Source organism: Apium graveolens, chromosome 7 (genome assembly GCF_009905375.1).
Source record: "Apium graveolens cultivar Ventura chromosome 7, ASM990537v1, whole genome shotgun sequence".
NCBI classification, from domain to species: Eukaryota; Viridiplantae; Streptophyta; class Magnoliopsida; order Apiales; family Apiaceae; genus Apium; species Apium graveolens.
This window is the reverse complement of record NC_133653.1, coordinates 125426660-125449796: the sequence shown is the minus strand read 5'-3', so window position 1 is coordinate 125449796 and position 23137 is coordinate 125426660. Positions and strand designations below refer to the sequence as shown.

At 36.3% G+C, this 23137-nt stretch overlaps 1 non-coding gene across 1 annotated transcript; it reads right to left on the bottom strand.

The window, feature by feature from the left end:
• Positions 1 to 17385: 17385 nt before the first annotated feature.
• LOC141675698 (small nucleolar RNA R71) lies at positions 17386 to 17492 on the bottom strand. The gene has a single exon (XR_012556338.1). It is a non-coding gene; the product is annotated as a small nucleolar RNA R71 (small nucleolar RNA).
• Between the last annotated feature and the right edge of the window lie 5645 nt (positions 17493 to 23137).

Genomic DNA, 23137 nt, shown 5'->3' with positions numbered 1-23137 from the left:
GCTCATTTCATATTTACTTTGCATTAACTTAGCAAACTTTTTACAAAGTTTATCATCTGTAGAACCAAATATAATATAATCTACATAAATTTGAACAAGTATTGTAGAGCCATTAATATTTAGCTCCTCTTGCATAGCTAAAATCCAATCTGGATCCAACAGAGCTTCTTCCACTCTCTTAGGCTCCTCCTGTGATAGAAAACTACTGTATAAGCATTTATCTTGAGTAGCCCTTCTAGTTTGCACTTTAGATGTTGCATCACCAATGATCAGTTCAAAGGGATGATTCTTGGTCCATTTCCTTTGAGGTGGTAGATTAGCTCTAGATGAGGTGGCCTCAGTGTTGTCATAATGTGAGATAGAATGTTGATTAGTTGAAACTACCCCTGAGTTGTTGGTCCTTTGCAAGGAACTGGGAGTTCTATCACTGATGATGTAATTTGATTATCCGTTGATGAACTATGATCAACGGATGCTTCATTATGTACTTCAACGGATGATGCACTTTGTCTTTCAACGGATGCTGCATTTCTTCTGTCAACGGATGCTGAGTTATGACTTTCAACTGATGCAGCATTTTGTGCATTATCCAAAGGCAAATTTTGAATCCTTTTTGAAGTGTCTTCTCCATCATTCTCATCTTCACTATCATCACAATATATCTCAATGTTGTCAAATTTGAGTCCTTCATGATGTCCCTCATCTGTTAGTCCATCAATCTTTTTATCATCAAACACAACATGCACAGATTCCATAACAATGTTGGTTCTTAGATTGTAGACCTTATATGATTTTCCAGCAGAATAACCAACAAATATCCCTTCATCAGCCTTTGCATCAAACTTGCCTTTGTGATCAGGTTGGTTCCTTAGAATGTACCATTTGTAACCAAAGACATGAAGGAAGTTTAAGGTTGGTTTTTTTCTCTTGAACAATTGATAGGGAGTCATGCCTTTTGCCTGATTAATTAGAGAAATATTTTGAGTATAACATGCACAGTTAACAGCCTCAACCCAAAAATATGTTGGGAGTTTTGACTCTTCAAGCATTGTTCTTGCAGCTTCAATTAGTGATCTGTTCTTCCTTTCCACCACACCATTTTGTTGTGGAGTCCTTGGAGCTGAGAACTCATGCATGATCCCATTTTCTTCACAGAACAACCTCATGGTAGAATTCCTGAACTCAGTTCCATTGTCACTCCTGATATTCCTTACTTTAAAATCTGGATGGTTGTTGACTTGCTTGATATGATTGATAATGATTTCACTAGCTTCATCCTTTGATCCAAGAAAATAGGTCCATGAAAACTTTGATAAATCATCTACAATCACTAGGCAATATCTTTTCCTTGAAATTGACAATACATTGACTGGTCCAAAAAGATCCATGTGTAGCAGTTGTAATGGTTCATCAATTGCTGATTCAAGCTTCTTACTGAATGATGCTCTCTTTTGCTTTCCTTTCTGACAAGCATCACACAGTCCATCCCATGAGAATTCCACTAGAGGCATTCCTCTAACTAAGTCCTTTTTGACTAGATCATTCATTATCTTGAAATTCAAATGGGACAACTTCTTGTGCCATAGCCAACTTTCATCTTGACTTGCTTTGTTGAAAAGAAAAGTAATTAATTCTGCATCTGTAGAGTTGAAGTCAGCCAAGTACACATTCCCTTTTCTAACTCCAGTTAGAACCACTTTGTTGTCCTTCTTACTGGTAACAACACAGGCTTCAGAATTGAAGGAAACAGTATTCCCTCTGTCACATAGTTGACTGATGCTCAATAGATTGTGTTTAAGACCATCAACTAATGCAACTTCATCAATGATGACATTTTCCTTTGAAATCAAGCCATATCCCATAGTGAACCCTTTGTTGTCATCTCCAAAGGTTATGCTAGGGCCAGATCTCTCTTTGAACTCTGTGAGCATGGTGAAATCTCCTGTCATGTGCCTTGAACAACCACTGTCCAAGTACCATAGATTCCTTCTTTTTCCCTGCACACAACAAAATCAAATCAAGTTGATTTTGTTACCCAAGTTTCCTTGGGTCCAGCCTTGTTAGTCTTTTTCCTAGACTTTACACTTCCTGCACCTTTTGACTTAGGTAACTTTGAGTCAACCTTGGTCTCAGATGTAGTTGGTTGAAGTGTATGGTTAGCCACAGAATCATTTAGCATATTTGGTTGAATTTGATAAGGCATAGATTGTGCAAACATATTTGTTGTGTATATGTTGTGAACATGATGATTTCATGAACAAAACACCTTAGTAGATTTTAGTTAGCGAAATAATGTAGCACTCGACGGATAAGATTTACAGTCCCGACGGATGACTCATTATAGTCCTGACGGATGATGACTTATTATCCATCGAGTGAGTAGCTTATGTAAGAATAAGTCTGTAGCACATTTCTGCATTCACCATTGTATAGATTTTGTAAGTAGTATTCAAGTCATGTTGACTTTAACTAGATATGCAGAATAGGTTGATTAATTGTACATAGATGATGTCTTGTAATTCTGCATAAATGAAATAAAGTCAAGTGCCAGTTTGCTACCCGACGGATAACCTACAATGAAGTCGACGGATGATCAAATAGACAACCCGACGGATGATCAATAACTCGACGGATGATCATGAACCCGACGGATAAAGAATACAAATATCTGTTGACAGTGACAACACAGTCACATGCGTCGAGTGGATGCAAATGGAATGTGGTAGCCTATTCAACTGGGTTTTCGAGAACAAAGAAGCATTGCCATTTTCATGCTATTATGAAGATATTCAAAGATGCTGGAATAGAGTAATGGAGTAGCATTGTAATACACTAGATAGTTTTTGTTTTATTATCCTGTCTTATTACTTTGTAATCTTGGTGATATATAAACTAAGTAGCAGCAACTAAGACTTTAGGATCAAAGAAAAGAAAGCAGAGAAACATTTCTAAGCAAGATTCTTAGCATTTCTCTACAGTCTTAGAAGTTCAATTATTGTAAGCAGCTGTGAGAATTTCTGCACACAGAGTTCTCTCGGTATATAATATATATCTCTGGTGGAATCATTCAAATCCACCAGAAAGTTTTTAAAGACTCTTATTTTTAATTTCTCGTGTCTTGATTCACTTAAGTTTTTATTTCGCATTGTGCTAATCAATACACTTATATTTATATTTGAGTTAGAACATTTTATTTCAATAAAAAGTTTCAAGAATTCCATTCAACCCGCCTTCTGTAATTCTTGTCATATTGTTGAGGGACTAACAATTGGTATCAGAGCAAACTCTTAACTTACAAAGAGTTTAAAGATCAAAACAATACAGCAAGATGAACAAGAAGGATTGTAACACCCCCAAATCCGGGGTCGGGGATCCAGGTTGTCACGAGTTCCATTTCCCTTAATAACACCTAATTCTTAATGAACAATCATCTACTGCGTACTGTGACCCCACAATATATACACACACACACCACAAGTTATAGTCTCAGAGATGAATATCCAAAAATAACACGAGTCATTTTATTCCACAATTATAAACCATTTCACCATAAAAAGGGTTTCTGAATAATTTACATATTCTTTGCCATTATTACAATTCATAAATATACATAAGTCTGGCACAACAAAAGTTGAAAGCCTAGCCTACTGGTAGTTCCTACCTCAGCTACAACGGCATCAACGCCTACAGGAAACTGCAGAACGTTTCCTATCCGCTCATGAATTGGGAGCTTGGTCCTGTTCATCTTGTCTATTTGTTGTTATGTGATGAAAGAGGGAAGCAAAGGTGAGCAACAAGCCCACCAAAATAATATGTATAATAATTAACAATATATGAGCATTCTCATAGTACTCATGAAAATCTTGGTCAAGAAGAAATGAACCAAGTTGATATCTTAACGCGACAAGTCGCAAAATATTTAGTATATATATACATATATACTACTCAAAATCTTTGAAATCCTCTGACATGTATAATGTACATAGAGTTCCAGTTTATAACTGTATAAAAATATCGTTGCAAGGTGATCTCATATATCTAACCTTGTCTCAATGTTTTTGTGAAAATCTTTGTCATGCATAAGATAATCATTAACCAGATATAAGTTGAAAAGATGAAGTTACAAGATACTCCAATATACTTATATCTTTTCCGAATACTACTTGAACTACCACCATTCAAGTTATAATTAGTTTCAAAAGTTCATCACATAGATGAGAATACAAGATAAGACTTAAATAGATTCAATCTTTGAAATATTATTGAATGAAATGAAATTATGAGATACTTCATTAAGTCCCGATATATATATATATATATCCATATATATATCTCTCATACATTTCCTGAAAACCTCAGTCATGTAAATTATGAATAGAGTTGCAATATCCAATGAATTTTGGAAAGAAAAGAATTTTGGAATAAACCCGATATCTTGCTGATCAGGCAAAGATACCAATAAGTAACCTTTTCTACTGTAGATGGATGAATTCCTCGCCGGTCATCACCCAGGCCACATTAGGACCTCGCGCTAGACCGTTACCTGGCCACTCACGCGTAGATGGACTGTCACCCAGCCTCTTACACCTTCACAGACCGTACCCCGGCCTGTCGCTTATGCCGACTCAATTAGATGGACTTACTTCCCGAACATTGGGCAAGTAATCAAATTGTTTTCTCAAAACCACAACCTCGTTGCGAATATAAAATACACCACAGGGCCGGATCCCTAAGATTTTTGAGCGAATATTCAAGTCTCTTTCGAAAGGAAGATCTTAAATCTGGAAATAAGTTTTTGGGATTCGCTCTAACTTTTAAAATCATTTTGAAGACTCGAAAACATTTTTAAGAATGTTTGGAGTAATGCTGATTTAATGAAATAAATCAGTCCCGATATATTAGAAAATATATGAATATTATTATTTAAATAATATTCCCATAAGGGTAATCCTTATAAAAATAATTGAAGTAAAAGTTTTAAAACTCATACTTGAAATGAATAATAAATAACCAAAGATATACTTATACGAAAGTACGATCTTTATTTGAATAATCGAAAATGAGTTTGATTATCGAAACATTATTCTTTAATAAAAAAGAATATTATTTAATAAATAAGTGGAGTCATAAGTCCTCAAATGAATATTCAAAATAATATTTATTAAATAAATTAAACGGAGTCATAAGTCCTCGAATGAATATTCAAAATAATATTTATTAAATAAAATAAACGGAGTCATAAGTCCTCGAATGAATATTCAAAATAATATTCATTAAATAAAATAAACGAAGTCATAAGTCCTCGAATGAATATTCAAACTAATATTCATTAATTAAAATAAAGTTATCGAAAAAACCTTATTCGATTAATAGTTTTGAAAACTATCTATATATATATATATATTATACTCGGGAACATCGACTCCCGGTTTAGCAATATGTTCACCTTTGGGTCCCCTATACTAAGGGTATACGCAACTACTGCTTATCTCTAGCATAGGTATTATGCAACTTATAAGTATTGAATCAACAATTAGATATCAAGATTACGAAACAAGCATGCATATAAATATCATATCACATGCTCCCATATATCGCAAGATTTTCTAATAACAATCATGCACTTATCACAAGATAATGCATATACATATATACATCACAACAACAGTATAACGGGTAGAAAACTTGCCTGAGTGCTCCGGGGTAGACTTAAGCTTAGAGCATAAGCCGGAATTAATCCCCGGTCGCTTAAGAAACTAGCTTTAACCAATTAGACCCCTAACGTTCGCTTTCGCGCTTAACGATTCACTTAAGTCGCTCGAGTACCCTCGGCTCCACCATTTTTAATAAATTAACCATTAAGAGTTTTAAGGCAATTCTTTTGCGAGTACCTTACCAACTGCCTAATCCACTTAACATAATTGTTTCATACCCCAATTAGTCATTTAAAGTCCTTAACCAAGGTTTCAAAGTAAGGCGAGGGGTAATGGTTCGATCGCGAAGCGCCGTTACTTAAAACGGTCGTTTCTCCTAAACCGTACATCGGATTCAAATGAACCACATATCAAAACGAAGCTCGTAACATGAACTATCTAATCATGGCAATGGTCAATACCTAACAGTGAGTTCACGGGTCCTGATGTTAAGAATAAAAACAGTCGAAAGTAAATCGGGCATTACGATGGCTATGTTTATGCGATTACCAAATTTTATACTACTCCAATTCAATCCACAATCAACCCACAATCATTGTTACAACCAAACTTCATCCATATAATACTACAACAGCCTCAATATCTCAAGGTTTCCACTTTATACTACTTCTCAATCATGAACTAAAACCTTACTTAAGTTTATTAACTAATTACCAAGATTTACCATTCCAAAAACATCACAAAACCAACCAATCTCTAAATACACAATTATCATTCCTCTCATGAACCATAACAAACAAAACCAAACCTAATGCTCAAAGTAAAGTTAGGGTTTGGAGGGGTTATACCTTCCTTGAAGTGATTAGAGTAGCTAGGAAACCTAAAGAAGCCTTGATCTAACCTCCTACAAGCTTGATCTTTCAAAGAAATCAAGAACACAAAAATTAATTTCAAGAAAGTACTATTCACCATCTTCTTGAATGATTTATAGGAAATGCTAGGAAAGGATTTTTAAGCTAAGATTCCTAGGAAGTATGTAACTTAACTAGGAGAAGCTAGGATAATTACCTTGCAAATTAGCAAGTGGAGGAGCTTGGACTTCCCATTTCTTAAAAAAGAAGCCGAGAGATTCTTGAAGAAAATGGGAGTCAAATTGTGTTTTTTGTGTTTTTGATTTGTTTGGCTTGGTTGATCCACTTTTGTTTTGATTTATTACCTTTTAACCATGGTGAATTTTTGTGTGGATTATAATCAACCAACCTTCCTTCCTTTTTGGTCATACTTATGTCATCCTCCCATGCCATCCACCCACACTTGTCCTCTTCTTGTTGGTGTGGTGACATCATCATCACTAACCTCTTTGATTAGCTCCTAATTACTTCGCTAATGACCGCTGATCTGTTATACGTTTCGCTTAACTTTCGTTCTCATTTATCGTTTGAGGGATCATACCCGGGATCTTATTACTTAGGTTTTCTTAACACTTCTCAAATCATTATACTCCTTTTATGATCTTCTCTTATAATCCTTGAATTAAATCCTTGAATTAAAATCCTTTTTGTCCTGTTACCTTATACTCAATTCTTTCGGTATCTGGTGGATTTTCGGGAAAAATCAATGTGTTCGAATTTGGATTCTGACGATCTTTATATACACTTATATACCATATAGAGTACTAATAAGATCTCATAATAACAATAAAAGAACCCCTACAAAGTGTGGTATGAAAAGTTTTCTTATTCAGCATAATCAGCAAAATCACTATTCATAAGGGTTACAAAAAGTCCAAAATTTTGGGGTTATTACAGTCTCCCCTCCTTAAAAGGATTTCGTCCCGGAATCAAATAGAAAATGAATAGGGATACTCTCTTAGCATTGCACTTTCTAATTCTCACGTAATTTTCCCACATTGTGGTTCTACCATCAAACTCTGACTAGTTTGATAACACTTCTCCTAAGCACTTGTTCTTTGTCGATCTATAACCCTTCCCGGTTGCTTCATATAGGTTACGTCTGGTTGCATGCCTATGCGCTCATATGCCCCTATTTGTCTGGCATCCGGATTACACTTCCTTAACATTGATACATGGAACACGTTATGAACTTGCTAAGGTTTGGGGTAAGGCTAGCTCATATGTTAACTTCCAAATACGTCTTAATATATCCAAGGGTCCAACAATTCGTGGGCCTAGCTTTCCTTTCTTTCCGAACCTCATCCATCCTTCCCAAGGGAATACCTATAACAGCACTAGGTCCCCTACTTCCTATGCTTTGTCATTTCGTGTCAAATCAACATACTTCGTGTGTCCATCTTGGGCTACTACCAGCCGTCCTCTGATTAGATCTATTATATCCTTGGTCCTTTGGACTACTGCGGGTCCGAGCATCTTGCGCTCTACAACTTCATCCTAACATAAGGGAGATCGACATTGTCTCCCCTCAAGGATCTCATAAGGCGATATCTCGATACTGACATACGATCTATTATTGTAAGAAAACTCAATCCGCGTTAAGTGATCATTCCAAATTCTTTCAATTCTATTGCACAGAATCTCATCATAGCTTCTAGCATTATAGCTTTTACTTCTCAATACCCATTCTTTTCCAGTTCGTAATCGCTACTATCTTCCGTTCCTAATATTATACTGGTTATAATTTTGCTCCTTAGCGTTCTATAACCTTTTAATAACCACGTCAACCTCAGTCACGAATGCGTTTCCATTCCGAATACCACCATAACTTTACTACTCCTTTTTCAGCTGTTTCTATTTTCCAAAGTTTGATCAATCATATAGGAGTAAAAGAATTTATTGAGAGATCACTATGATCATGAACACTTGTTATATCACATAGTTAGTACAGAAGGTGGCCAGCCTTTAGTACTTGGCAAGCAATTAAACAACATGTAGTATCCTACTAGGCTTCTATCACACAGACAGATAGTCATTCGGCAATACCTCCCCTTCTGGAAGGGTTGTTCTTCTCAGCTTACATGAAATGAAAAGAAGAGAAAAGAACGAATTGAAGATAATTGTATATATATAAATTATACTGCCACAAAATGTAATAACCCCAATTTTTGGAAATTTTTGAAACCCTTGTGAATAGTGATTTTGCAGATTATGCTAAATGAGAAAACTTTTCATGCCACACTATGTAGGGGTTCTGTTATGGATATTCTGAGATTTTATTAGTACTCTATATGGTATATAAGTGTATGTAAAGATCGTCAGAATCCAATTCCGAACACTTTGATTTTTCCCGGAAATCCACTAGATACGGAAAGAATTGAGTATAAGGTAACAGGATAAAAAGGATTTAAATTAAAGGATTATAAGAGAGGGTCATAAAAGGAATATAATATATTGAGAAAGGTTAAGGGAACCTAAGTAATAAGATCCCGAGTATGATCCCTCAAACGATAAACGAAAATGATAGTTAAGCGAACCGTATAACAGATCAGCGGTCATTAGGCAAACAATTAGGAGGTTAATCAAGGAGGTTAGGGATGATGAGGTCATCCAACCAATGAGAAGAGGGCAAGTAAGAGATGATGACACAATAAGGTGATGCAAGCATGACATAGGGAAGGAGGAGGTGTGGTTGGTTTATAACCACACAAATATAAGGTTATTAAGGTAATTAACCAAAAACAAAACAAAAAACAAACAAGCTAAGCGAAAAAAATCAAAAAACACAAAATCATTTCATTCTCATCATCTTGCTCTCGGCTTTTCTTCTTTTTCAAAGGAAGAAAAATCAAAAATCAAGTTCCAAGCATTGTTAAATCACAAGGTAATTATCTAAGGTTCCTTGTACATAGATATGGATATCCTATAAGTTTAAACTTCAAATTCCTTCACAATCTCTTCCAATAAATTAAGGAAGAAGATGGTGAATAGTAACCTTCAAGAAATAAATTTGGTTTTCTTTATTTTTTTTGAAAGTTCAAGGTAGCTTAAGCATAGATCAAGGCTTCCATGGGCATTCCAAGGATCTTTCATTGATTAAGAAGCTTCAAGAAGGTATAAACTCCAAACCCTAGCTTTAGTTTTGAGTATTTAGGAATGGTTATGAGTAATATAGTATATGTGAAGCATGAAGCTTGTTTGTTTAGAGTTTGGGTTGGAGTGATAGTGGTATGAATGTTGAATCTTGTTGATTTGTTAAAGGAATTAAGTATAGTTTAAGTTCATTATAAGAATAACATAAATTGGAAGAACTTGAGGTGTTGGGACTGTTGTAGTGTGTTTTGGATGAATGTTGATTGTATGAATGACTTGGGATTGATTGGTGGTTGAATTGGAATGGTATAAATTTGGGAAATCGCGTAAACATAGCCGTCGTAATGTCCGATTTACTTTAGACTGCTTTTGTTCATAACATTAGGACCCGAGAACTCCCTGCTAGGTTTTGACCATTGCCATGATTAGATAGTTCATGTTAGGAGCTTCATTTTGATATGTGGTTCGTTTGATTCCGATGTACGGTTTAGGAGAAACGACCGTTTTAAGTAACGGCGTTTCGCGAACGAAACATTTCCCCTCGCCTTACTTTGGAACCTTGGTTAAAGACCTTAAAGGACTAATTGGAGTATGAAACAATTATGTTAAGTGGATTAGGCAGTTGGTAAGGCACTCGCAAAAGAATTGCTTTAAAACTCGTAATGGTTAAATTATTAAAAATGGTGGAGTCGAGGGTACTCGAGTGACTTAAGAGAATCAGTAAGCGCAAAACGAGCGTTAGAGTCTGAGTTGGTTAGAGTATAGATTTACAAGTGACTTTGGTTTAATTCCAACTTACTTGTTGTTTATAGGTTACCAGACTCGTCCCGAGCCATTCGTAACCCCCAGTCGCTCAGGCAAGTTTTCTCTCCGTTATACTGTTGTTGTGATGTATACATTTGTACATGCATTATCTTGTGATAGATGCATAATGGTTAAATTAGCAAATTCTTGCGATATATTGTAGCATGTGATATGGTACATATGCATGCCTATTTCGTATTCTTGCCATATATATCTGTTGGTTCAGTTGATAATACCTATGCTAGAGAATAGCGGTAATTTGCATATACCCTTAGTATAGGGACCCAAAGGTGAAAATATTTTCTAAAACCGGGAGTTGAGGATCCCGAGTAGATTTTATATATATATATATATTTATATATATATTTATATGTATATATGGTTATAGTTTTCAAAACTATTAATCGAATAAGGTTTATTCGATAACTTTATTTTATTTATTGAATATTATTTCGAATATTCATTCGAGGGCTTATGACTCAGCTTATTTTATTTATTGAATATTATTTCGAATATTCATTCGAGGGCTTATGACTCAGCTTATTTTATTTATTGAATATTATTTGAATATTCATTTGAGGATCTATGACTCCGATTATTTGCTGAGATATATTCTTTATTTTATTAAAGAATAAGGTGTCGATAATCAAACTCACTTTTGATTATTCAAATAAAGATAGTACCTTGGTATTAGTATATCTTTGGTTATTTAATATTCATTTCAAGTATAAGTTTTAAAACTTCTACTTCAATTATTTTTATAAAGATTATTCTTTATGGGAATATTATTTAAATAATAATATTCAGATATTTTCTAATATATTGGGACTGATTTATTTTACTAAATCAGCATCACTCCGAACATTCTCAAAAATGTTTTGCGAGTCTTCAAAATGATTTTTAAAAGTTAGAGCGGATCCCAAAACTCATTTTTTTATATTTAAGATCCTCCTTTCGAAGCGGATTTAAATACTCGCTCAAAACCTGAGGGATCCGGCTCTGTAGTGTGTTTTATATTCGCAACAAGGTTTCTGTCTTGATAAAAGAATTTTGATTACTTACCCAACACTCGGGAAGTAAAATTCTTGGAACAAGTTAATCCATTAACAGGCATCGCCTGGGAAATATCGGTGAGTTTTCCTTTCCAACTAGATACGACTTCTTAGTGGAGCCGTATCAACAAGTTTCTACTTGGGGAAAGTGGGGACGAGCTTTACGTTTCAGAGTCATGGATTTCATCTAAACTAGGAGTGGCGTAAGTGGTCGAGCAACGCCGGCCCAGCCTTATTATATTGGCCCAAATGGCCTGGAAGTTCCGCTAAGGCGGTCCATTTCTTAGGAGTTCAGTGTTCGGTTGACAAGTAAATCCGACAGGTTCTCCTCTACATGTAGAAAATGGTAGGGTTGTACTACTACGACTGATCATCGTAAGTGGTCTTCCTGGCGCGGCAAACTCCCGTAATGAGTTCATCATCCAGTTGGATAATTCTGCAACACTGCCCGTAGCATTTCGATCGAAGGGCTACGAATGGGTGGTTGCCGAAGCATTGACAGGGTCAAGCAGTTTTATTGGTGTATCCATTGAATGAAGTATCTCGTAACTTCATTTCTTTTCAAAATATTTCAAAGATCAAATATTTTCAAGTTCTATTTGTGGTCTCATCTATGGGATGACCTCTTGAATCTAATTATAACTTGAACGGTGGTAGTTCAAGTAGTATTTGGAAAAGATATAAGTATATTGGAGTATCTTGTAACTTCATCTTTTAAACTTATATCTAGTAAATGATTATCGTATACATGACAAAGATTTTCAGAAAAACGTTGACACAAGGTTAGATATATGAGATCACCTTGCAACGATATTTTTATACAGTTATACACTGGAACTCTGTGTGTATTATGCATGGAAGAGGACTTCCAATATTTTGAAAAGTATATATGTATATATATATATACTGAATATTTTGCGACTTCATCGCATTAAGATATCAACTTGGTTCATTTCTTTTGACCAAGACTTTCATGGGTACTACGAGAAGGCTCATATATTGTTAATCATTATACATATTATTTTGGTGGGCTTGCTGCTCACCCTTATTTTCTTCTTTCATCACACAACAACAGATAGAAAAGATGAACAGGACCAAGCTCCCGACTCGCGAGCGGATAGGAAACGTTCCGCAGTTTCCTATAGGCGTTGATGTCGCTGTAGCTGAGGTAGGAACTACCAATAGGCTAGGCTTTCAACTTTTGATGTACCAGACTTAGGTATCTTTATCAATTGTAATAATGGCAAAGAAAATGTAAATTTATTCAGAAAACCTTTTAAGGTGTATTGACAGATAATTGTGGAATAAAGTGACTTGTGATTATTTTTGGCAATTCATCTCTGAGACTATAACTTGTGGTGTGTGTGTGTATATTGTGGGGTCACAGTACAGAGTAGTTGATTATTTAATAAGATTGGGTGTTATTAAGGGAAATGGAACTCGTGACAACCCGGATCCTCGACCCCGGATTTGGGGGTGTTACACAAAATATATGGCTTGGAATCTACCTCTGAACTATAGAGGTTTGTCATAGGAGAACAAAACATATATGTATATATATCAACATCAAGTATTATAGCATCACATTTCATATGCCTAAATATTTGCTATTCCGTCCATCATTCTATGGACCCATGCTCTTTCTCGAGCTTATACACAATCACCATTGAAACTCCCTCGACATCTAAAATCGAATCTGGGATCTCATTCTAGACATCATCGTTATTAGAATTCTATGCCTGCATCGCAACCTCCCTCGTATAGTAATACGACTCTCTATTCGTAAGAAGGAATAAGTACTCAATAGGTAAATAATCGACCTAGTTTTTTTTCTATCAAAGATAACTTATTCGTCAACACGACCCGATTAGTGGTACTCAATCTCAACATCCATTCCAATACAACTCTCACAGTTGTCATTGTCTCATTATTCATAGACTCATTGGAGCATTACTATGGTCCACCACTGACCTACTGTAATCATTCATTTTCCATGAAGTCTTAATAGCTAACCATACGGAGTCCATACATATCGTATCGAATTCTTCTAAGGAGGTAACATGATCACCGTTCATGATTCATGAAGAACACTCCTGATCCTGACGTACATTCATGACGTGACGCAGATAAAATTGTAGAAGAGTTTCAATGAAAACAATGATAGCAGGTTAATACCATTCTTAATCATATGCCTTCGATAGAAGACTTAACTCAAAGGTTTGTTTAGTCCTTTTGAAACATGGTCCTGACTTATTCTCAAGATAGTACCTTCTAAGATATGTAGCCCACTCACAACGATAACATGAATTAAATCTTTACCAAACTACTATTATGGTTGAGTATCGCACAATCATCCAGAGGAATGTCAATCTTTCACACCATAATATAACCTTCACGACTTTAACCATCATCAATGTATTCCTCTGGCACGAGCGCCTATAATTTCCCTCTTACACTTAAAGTGTCGACCACCTCTTTGGCCTTTCCTGATAGTAAAATTTCCTTACAATCAATATCATTTTAACCACCTCTAAATAATTTTTTTACCTCATTTCAATCACTGCTTATGTGAAAATGCTTTTCTTAAGTCCTAGTGAGAAAAAAAAAATCACCATTTTTTTCCATAAGTCATTGCCTTAGTCTTTAGATGTGAACATTGTCACGACTAACTCTCGATCATACTTAGGACGTCTCTTATCTTGGGTCCTTCTTGTTTTCACCAATCCCGACTCTCATTTGGTCGATCTATACTTTCTTATGGTTCAACACGTGCCCCACCTGGCATTATTATAATTACGTCATAATTCCTTTATCAAAATTTCTATTCTTGAGAACTTTGAATATTACCTTTCTTCTTGTAAAACCTCTAAGGTTATACTTAAATCCTTCATCATTTACTAATACTAGAACCATTGCATATCAAGATACCATTTACTAATACTAGAACCATTGTCTATATAGTTCTGAAAACTTTCTCCACTGATCTTTAAAGGTTGTTGTTACCTTGATCCTTTCCAATTCATACTGTCAAAACTCATGTTGTCCCTATTAAGGGCGAAATGCCAACCTTTATGCATTCCCCTAGGATTCATCTTAAGGTATCTAGGTTCTATCCTTAATTCCACCTTTAAAAAGGCACATGCATCCTTCCATGGATAAATAAAGTCATATATCCCTGATAAGGATATCTTATTCAATCATTTCCACCTCGATAGTCTATACCAAATTTTACAATAGCATCCTTATTCAAGTTGAGGTCAATCCATATGGCCTCCAAAAGATAAAAAAAATGGTTATCCACTTTTCTTTCCTAATTTGGTAATGATTACATGGATATTTTGGAAGATATTGGTCGTGTTCAACGTGAACTTCTTCTTAATAAATCCTTATTTACTTTTGTTGTTTATCTCAACAGCCATCTCAATGTTGGGATATCTTTTGTACTTGGTGTCTCCCTTTCGGGTATCAAGTCACAGGTGTTACATACACTTTCCATTTTTGAAGGTTACTTCCTTCATCCAATTTCCTAATTTCTTACTTTCTTGTCTCTTCCGTCTATCCGCGTCTCATTATTTATCCTTCAAACTATCTCAAGGTTTCCTCGAATCCTCCCAACTTAAAGGGGATAATATATATGTATCTCTTATTCCTTCAATCGTCAACTTTAACTCATGGTGAATCACCCTCATCCTGAAGATTACATACTTTTCTATTTCTATTGCTACGAGTGATAAGTGGCATTTTATACCACTTAGAACATCTTAAAATGGCTTAAATTGGTGCCTTGAAATCAATTATTTTGTGTATTTGATGCATTTTTCTAGTGTTTATGCGTTTCAGGGTATTAGTTGCATTTCGGAGGAGTAATCATCAAGAATAAGCCTTGGCATTTGTTCACCATTGCGAGAGGAAAGAAAGGGGCAGATTATGGCGAAGAAACAGAGCAAACTCAGGAAAAATCCAGTAGGGTCCTGAGCGCCCGCTCAGCTATGCTGAGCGGCCGCGCAGAAAGCTGAGCGCCCGCTCAGCTATGCTGAGCGGCCGCGTAGGGTCGGGAAATTAAATAATTATTTTTAGACTTCTACTTCTGGTTGGCTTCCAACTTCTATGTAATCTGAGTTTTATGGGACTATTATATAAATAGATTTAGAGACGTTTTCATGAGAGAGGATCGTGGTATTAAGCAAGGAGCGAAGGACATAAGGAAGAAGACCGTTTTAGCACACAACAATGAAGAGGAAGCATATTTTCTTGTGATTCTTATTTCGTTGTAACGTTGGATGCTAGTTTTCTTACTTTGAACCTATTTACTCTTGTGACGTACTCTGGTTTAATATAATTAGTTTAGTTATTATTTTCTTATGTTTGTTTATCATGATTTCATATAAACCCATGATGACGATAAGTGCTATTATGGGCTAATCGTGATCATGGGGTCGCAACGGATTTACTATGGAATTCTTTAGCTAATTGTTTAATACTTTAGTGTGTGATGATTGTATGATATCTAGTATTGGTTGTGCGTATTCGTCTTATGTGCGTCGCGAACATATAAGATAGGGTGTTAATCTCTTGTGAAGCGACGGTGGATCTTGAGATTTAGAACTTGCCATGCTAGCATAGGTTCATGTATGATGTGCATGATTAGGGGTAACTCTAACAGTTTTATTCGCCCTGTGTAATCAAAAGGAATAACTTGTGCTTAAATTGTTGTGTTGTCAATTTCTGTAGACATATAGGAACTCAACATAATTGATGCCTATTCAACTTCTATCTAATTTATGGATGCTTGGTAGAATGGTATTGGTACAATAAAAGTTGGCTTTTATCAGGTTCGTGTTATTCGATTAATATCATCACTGTCACATGCTAAAGGTAATAACAATAACTATTGAAGGAAGTAGTAATGAAGTTGTGATCTCATGAGTGTTTTAATATTGATTAATTGAAGTGTTAATTAAGTGATTAATTAAGTAGTTAATTGTCGTTAATATTTAGTCAACAATTCTAAGTGTTAGTGTCTTAACATTGAGAAGTAATCATACATTGGTGCGTGAGTTTAATTAAACAATAATTAGTCTAAGTCTCTGTGGGAACGAACTAGATAGTATTCTATATTACTTGCGAACGCGTATACTTGCGTGAATATTAGCGCGTGTTTTCGCCCTAACAAGTTTTTTGTACCGCTGCCGGGGACTCGGCATATTTGTTTAGTTTATGTACTCACCATCATTGGTCATTAGGACTCAGTGATTAGGACGTAGTTGTTACTTATTGTTTCAGGTTGTGTTTCAGGTACTTAAGCGAGCGTTTATGCAAACTCGTTCTCGTACTCGCAAGAGGACTTTAGATACAGCTGAGGAGACAGACGAAGTTCTTGATATTCCGGAGAAGATAGATTTTGAAGATTCGGATTCAGGAACTGAGCAGAAAGAACCAGTAATCATGGGGGATCGTATTGTTCAGGCTGATCCAGCTCTTATGGACTTTTCTCGGCCAAAAATTGATGACAATCAGTCAAGCATTCTTCATCCGGCTATTCAAGCTAACACCTTTGAAATCAAGCCGGGCACTATTCAGATGGTGCAAAATTCTGTTTCTTTTGGAGGAGCTGCGACTGAAGACCCCAACATGCACATAAGGAATTTTGTCGAGAATTGCAGCACTTTCAAGTATAATGGCAAGATCTTGCGCAAAAGTTTCAAGTATAATGGCGTGACTGATGAGGCTATCAAGCTGAGGCTTTTCCCCTTCTCACTGAGGGACAAAGCTAAGGACTGGTTACATTCTGAACCAGCTGGGTCCATCACTACTTGGCAAGACCTTGCGCAAAAGTTTCTGGTGAAGTTTTATCCGATGGCAAAGACTGCTGCTATGAGGAGTGCTCTTACTCAGTTTGCGCAGCAGCCTACAGAATCTATGTGCGAAGCTTGGGAACGCTACAAGGAAATGTTGAGGAAGTGTCCACATCATGGAATGCCCGATTGGATGGTGATCATTGGTTTCTATAATGGTTTGGGGGCCCAATCTCGGCCCATGCTCGATGCAGCAGCTGGAGGCGCCTTATGGGCTAAAAGCTATACTGAGGCTTATAATCTTATCGAGACTATGGCTGCAAATGAGCATCAAAACCCAACTCAGAGGATGATGCCTGGGAAGGTAGCAGGTATTCTGGAAGTCGATGTAGCCACATCTATTGCAGCGCAGCTCCAAGTGCTGTCAATGAAGGTTGATTCTCTAGCTACGTATGGAGTTAATCAAATAACTATGGTGTGTGAGCTTTGTGCAGGTTCTCGTGCTATGGATCAGTGTTCTCTTGTCAACGAATCTGTTCAGTATGTGAATAATTATCAGCGACAACAGCAGCCTGTGCCAGCTACTTATCATCCTAATAACAGAAATCATCCAAATTTCAGCTGGGGTAATAATCAGAATGCTATTCAGCCACCATATCAGCAAGGTGTGAGTAAACAGTTTAATCCACCTGGATTCCAGCAACCACAGCAGTATGCTCAAAGGCAATCATACCCTCAACAGGGAAGTGCAGCTGCACCTACTAGTGCTGATTTTGAGGAACTTAAGCTGTTATGCAAGAGTCAGGCGGTTTCTATCAAGACCTTGGAAAATAAAATCGGTCAAATAGCCAATGCAGTGCTAAATCGTCAACCTGGCACACTCCCCAGTGACACGGAAGTACCAGGCAGAAAGGAAGCTAAAGAGCAAGTCAAGGCTGTTACCTTAAGGTCTGGGAAAGTTGCTGAGGCTGAAAAGCCAAAAGAAGGAGAAGCTGAAATTAGAGATGAAGAAGCTAAGCAAAAGGAGAAAGCGGTGGAACCAAGGAAGACTACTGTTGAACACACTCTGCCTGAGGGTAATACAGGGGAGAAACAACTCTATCCTCCATAACCTTTCCCTAAGAGATTGCAGCAACAAAAGCTGGATAGACAGTTCGGTAAGTTTCTGGAGGTGTTCAAGAAACTTCACATCAATATACCTTTCGCTGAGGATCTGGAGCAAATGCCTAGTTATGCGAAGTTTATGAAGAGTATTCTTTCAAGGAAGGTGAAACTGGATGACCTTGAGACCGTTGCTCTCACAGAAGAATGCAGCGCTGTTCTGCAGCAAAAGTTACCTCCAAAGCTTAAAGATCCAGGTAGCTTCACCATTCCTTGCACCATTGGCAAGTTAACTTTTGACAAGTGCCTTTGTGATTTGGGAGCAAGCATCAACCTGATGCCGTTGTCGATCTTTAAAAAGTTGGATTTGCCTGATCCAAAACCCACATACATGTCTGTACAATTGGCTGATCGTTCTATTACTTACCCAAGGGGCATAGTGGAGGATGTGCTAGTCAAGGTGGATAAGCTATTCTTTCCTGCAGATTTTGTTATTCTGGATTTTGAGGAAGATAAGAAGATTCCCATAATCTTGGGAAGACCTTTCTTGGCTAGTGGCCGTACCTTGATAGATGTGCAGAAAGGTGAACTTACTATGCGGGTACAAGATCAGGATGTGACCTTCAACGTATTCAAGGCAATGAAATTCCCTACAGAAGATGAGGAGTGCTTAAAAGTGGATGTGATTGATTCTGCGGTTACTTCGGAACTCGATCGCATGCTAATGTCTGATACATTGGAGAAGGCCTTAGTGGGGGATTTTGACAGTGATGATGAAGATGGCAATGAGCAATTACTGTTGGATTTTTAATCGCAGCGGGGCATGGTAAAACACTTTTACACATATAAAATCCAAATAAAAGCATATAAATCGTGGTAAAAACATAGGGATCGAATCTAACCTTTAAAATAATTTGGAGACAACGATCAGAGATCCTTAGCAGTTGCTCCTCAAGTGTGAAGCACTCCACCGGTATCCACCAAGAAAACGATGTTAAGGAGGAGGAAGGAGGTGGAGAGAATTGGGTTTTCCAAATTTTTTGGGTTTTGGGGTTCTGATAAAAAATAGGGTCTATAATAGTATATTTATAGGCAAAATTTTCAGCTCAAATTTTTCCATAAATATTATTATTATTATCCCATTTATTATTCTCATTAATAATTGAAACACCTTTTAATTATTAATCCTTTTTCTAAACACTTTAGAAATAATTCTCTCTCTTGATTTAATTTCCAAAAATTAAATCCTTTAATTAATAATATTAAGAACTTTTCTTAATTAATTTATAATCAATTAAATCTCATTTAATTAATTATTAAATTTGCCAATTAATTATTTATTTCATAAATAAATAATTATTAGCCATTATTAATTAATTCCTCCACCATTTAAATCATTCTCTATTTATGGTATGACCCTGTAGGTTCAATATTAAGCCGGTAGTAGAAATAAATAATAATAAAACTATTTTATCATTATTTATATAAATTCTCTAATTTATTAAATATGATTAATTAATTAATCACATTTATTCTACATCGTGAGGGATACTTCTCACCATATCGCGACTATCCGGATAATATGAATTCACTGCTTAGAATACCAAGAACCTATTCAGTGAATAGTTACCGTACAATAAACTCCTTCTACCCTACAATGTCCCGATTAAATACAAGGCATGGATCTCGTGTCAAGCCTATCTAATTTAATCACTTGTATGCAAATTAGAAACTCCCTTCTAATTTCATTCACTCTGGCCAGAGATTCCTGAACTAGCATAAGTGGATCAGCCTTGAACATTCGCTTCCTTCACTGGAAGGGGTATATCCTATATTGATCATACACTATCTTCGTGTACAAATTCCTATACCCAGTAGAGCCCTAATAATTGTCCCTGGAGACTAAGAACTAAACCAAAGCATAGTTCAGTGTACACAAGATGACTATGATGACCTCAAGTCTAAGGATACTTGTAAACTATCACTATGTGAACAACTGCTGACACGTGAGTGAACTCCATCAGTTGTTCAGCTGTGCGAGTCATGTTCAGTGAACTTATTCTATAATAAGCACCTACATACTAGCTATAGTGTTACCACAAAAATGTCTATGAGAACAGACATCCTTCATAATGAAGCAAGCATAATATGTACCGATCTTTGCGGATTATTAATTACCAGTTAGTAATCCTATGATCAGAAACTATTTAAGTTTAGAGTTATCATCTTTTAGGTCTCACTATTATGATCTCATCATAATCCATAAAAAGCTTTACTCTAAACTATGGTATATCTTATTTAAACACTTAAATAGATAAAGCCCGTAATAAAAACAAAACAAGTCTTTTATTAATATCAATGAAATCAAAACAGATTACATAAAAGTTATTCCTAAATCCTCATACATGATTGGACTTAGGACATATTCCTTTCAATCTCCCACTTGTACTAAAGCCAATCACTCTGGTATCTAATACCCATCTTGTCTTTATGACGATCAAAGTGACTTTCATAAAGTAGCTTTGTGAGTGGGTCTGCTATGTTGTTATGTGTGTCACTCTAATTCAATACAATACAAGAAATGTTACCGCGCTCCCACTAACCCTTTTGTAGACGCATGGTTCATCTTCTATTTTGAAAAAATCAAACTCTTTGATTGTCTCATCAAAATGAATGTTCCATCTTTTGAGAAGCTTGCTTTAAACCACATATGGTTCGCAGAAGCTTACACACTAGGTTTTCATTTCTCTTGGAAAGAAAACCATCTGGCTATTTTCCAGATCTCATAGTCGTAGTAAGCAGCAATCGCAAGCAAAATCCGAACTGATTTTAACAGGGCTATAGGTAAAATGTTTCATCAAAGTCAATCCATTGCCTTTGTTTGAATCCTTTTGCCAAAAGCCTGGCCTTAAAGGTCTCCACCTGGCCATCTGCTATAATCTATCTTTTGTATACCTTATACATAGATTCCATTCCGGATTTCATGGCACTATGCCATTTCTCTGAGTCAACACTACTCATAGCCTCATTATAGGTTACAGGGTCGTCATCATCAATGATCGACAACTCATTGTCATTCTCAATGACAAGGCCATATTACCTCTCAGGTTGGCGAGACACTCTCCCTGATCTATGAATGGGCTGTTCCACAAAAGGTTGTTCAGTCAGAACAGGTATTTCCACTTGAACCGTAGTAGTTTGTGCTTCTTGAACTTCATCAAGTTCAATTTTTCTCCCACTGTTTCCTTCAAGGATAAACTCCTTTTCCAAGAAGGTAGCATGTCTGGAGACAAACACCCGATGATCGGTGTAAAAGTAATACCCTAAAGTCTCTTTAGGATATCCCACAAAACTACATTTTACGGATCGATATTCCAGCTTATCTGGGTCAACTTTCTTAATATAAGCTGGACATCCCCAAATCTTAACGTGTTTAAGACTCGGTTTCCTTTCTTTCCATATCTCATACAGAGTTTGAGGAACATATTTGGAAAGCACCTTATTCAGTAAATATGCTGAGGTTTCCAATGCATAACCTCATAGGAATACTGGAAGATTTGCATAGCTCATCATGGACCGAACTATGTCTAACAAAGTTCGATTTCTCCTTTCAGATACCAATCTGGAGGCGTCCACTGGGAGTTTATACCATTTACTTTGAGATAATCTAGAAACACTCCATTAAAGTATTCACCACCTCGATCTAATCGAAGAATTATAATACTCTGTTTGGTTTGTTTCTCCACTTCATACTTATACTCTTTGAACTTTTCAAAGGCTTCAGACTTATGTTTCATCAAACACATATCCGAATCTAGATCTATCATCTATGAAAGTAATGAAGTTTGAAAATCCACCCATGGCTTGCTTAGACATTGGTCCACATACATCTGTGTGTACCATTCCTAGCAAATTTGCAGTCCTCTCTCCATGTCTACTAAATGGAGACTGCAGTGCCACTATGAAGTGAGATTTTCATCATCCCTTTTCTTTTATTAGTTTGTTCAATCTGAAGTAAATTATGTCACATTTATACAGACCATTATTTAAAGTACCACGTCCATAAAGAATATTATCTCTAAGAATAGAACATTCATTATTCTCAATAATAAATGAAAGTCCAGCCAAGTCTAACATGGGAATAATATTCCTCACAATCGAGGGAACAAAATAACAATTATTTAAAACAATAGTCTTGCCCGTAGGCATAAGTAAATGAAATGATTCTACATCTTCAGCAGCAACTCTTGCTCCATTTCCCATCAGTAGAATCACCTCCTCTTCCTCAAGAGTCCTACTTCTCCTTGGTCCCTGCAACGAATTGCAGATGTCAGAACCATAGGCGGTATCTAATACCCAAGTAGAAATTTGATTTAATGACATATTCACTTCTATCATGAACATACCTGAATCAGAAGCGGTAGTCTTACTACCCTTCTTCTTCTTCAATTCTGCAAGGTAAATCTTGCAGTTCCTCTTCCAGTGCCCCACCTTGTTACAGTGAAAGCAAACAACTTTGCTCTTGGGGTCTTCAGCTTTTGGTGGAACCGGCATTTTCTCACCTACTTTCTTCTTCTTGGAAGAGTTCCTCTTCCTTTTCTTAGGATTGGAACCTTCACCAATTAGAAGAACAGAACTCTTCTTAGGGGGAAAATTCGATTCCGCACTCTTCAACATGTTGTGGAGTTCAGGCAGGCTGACATCCAACTTATTCATATAAAAGTGCA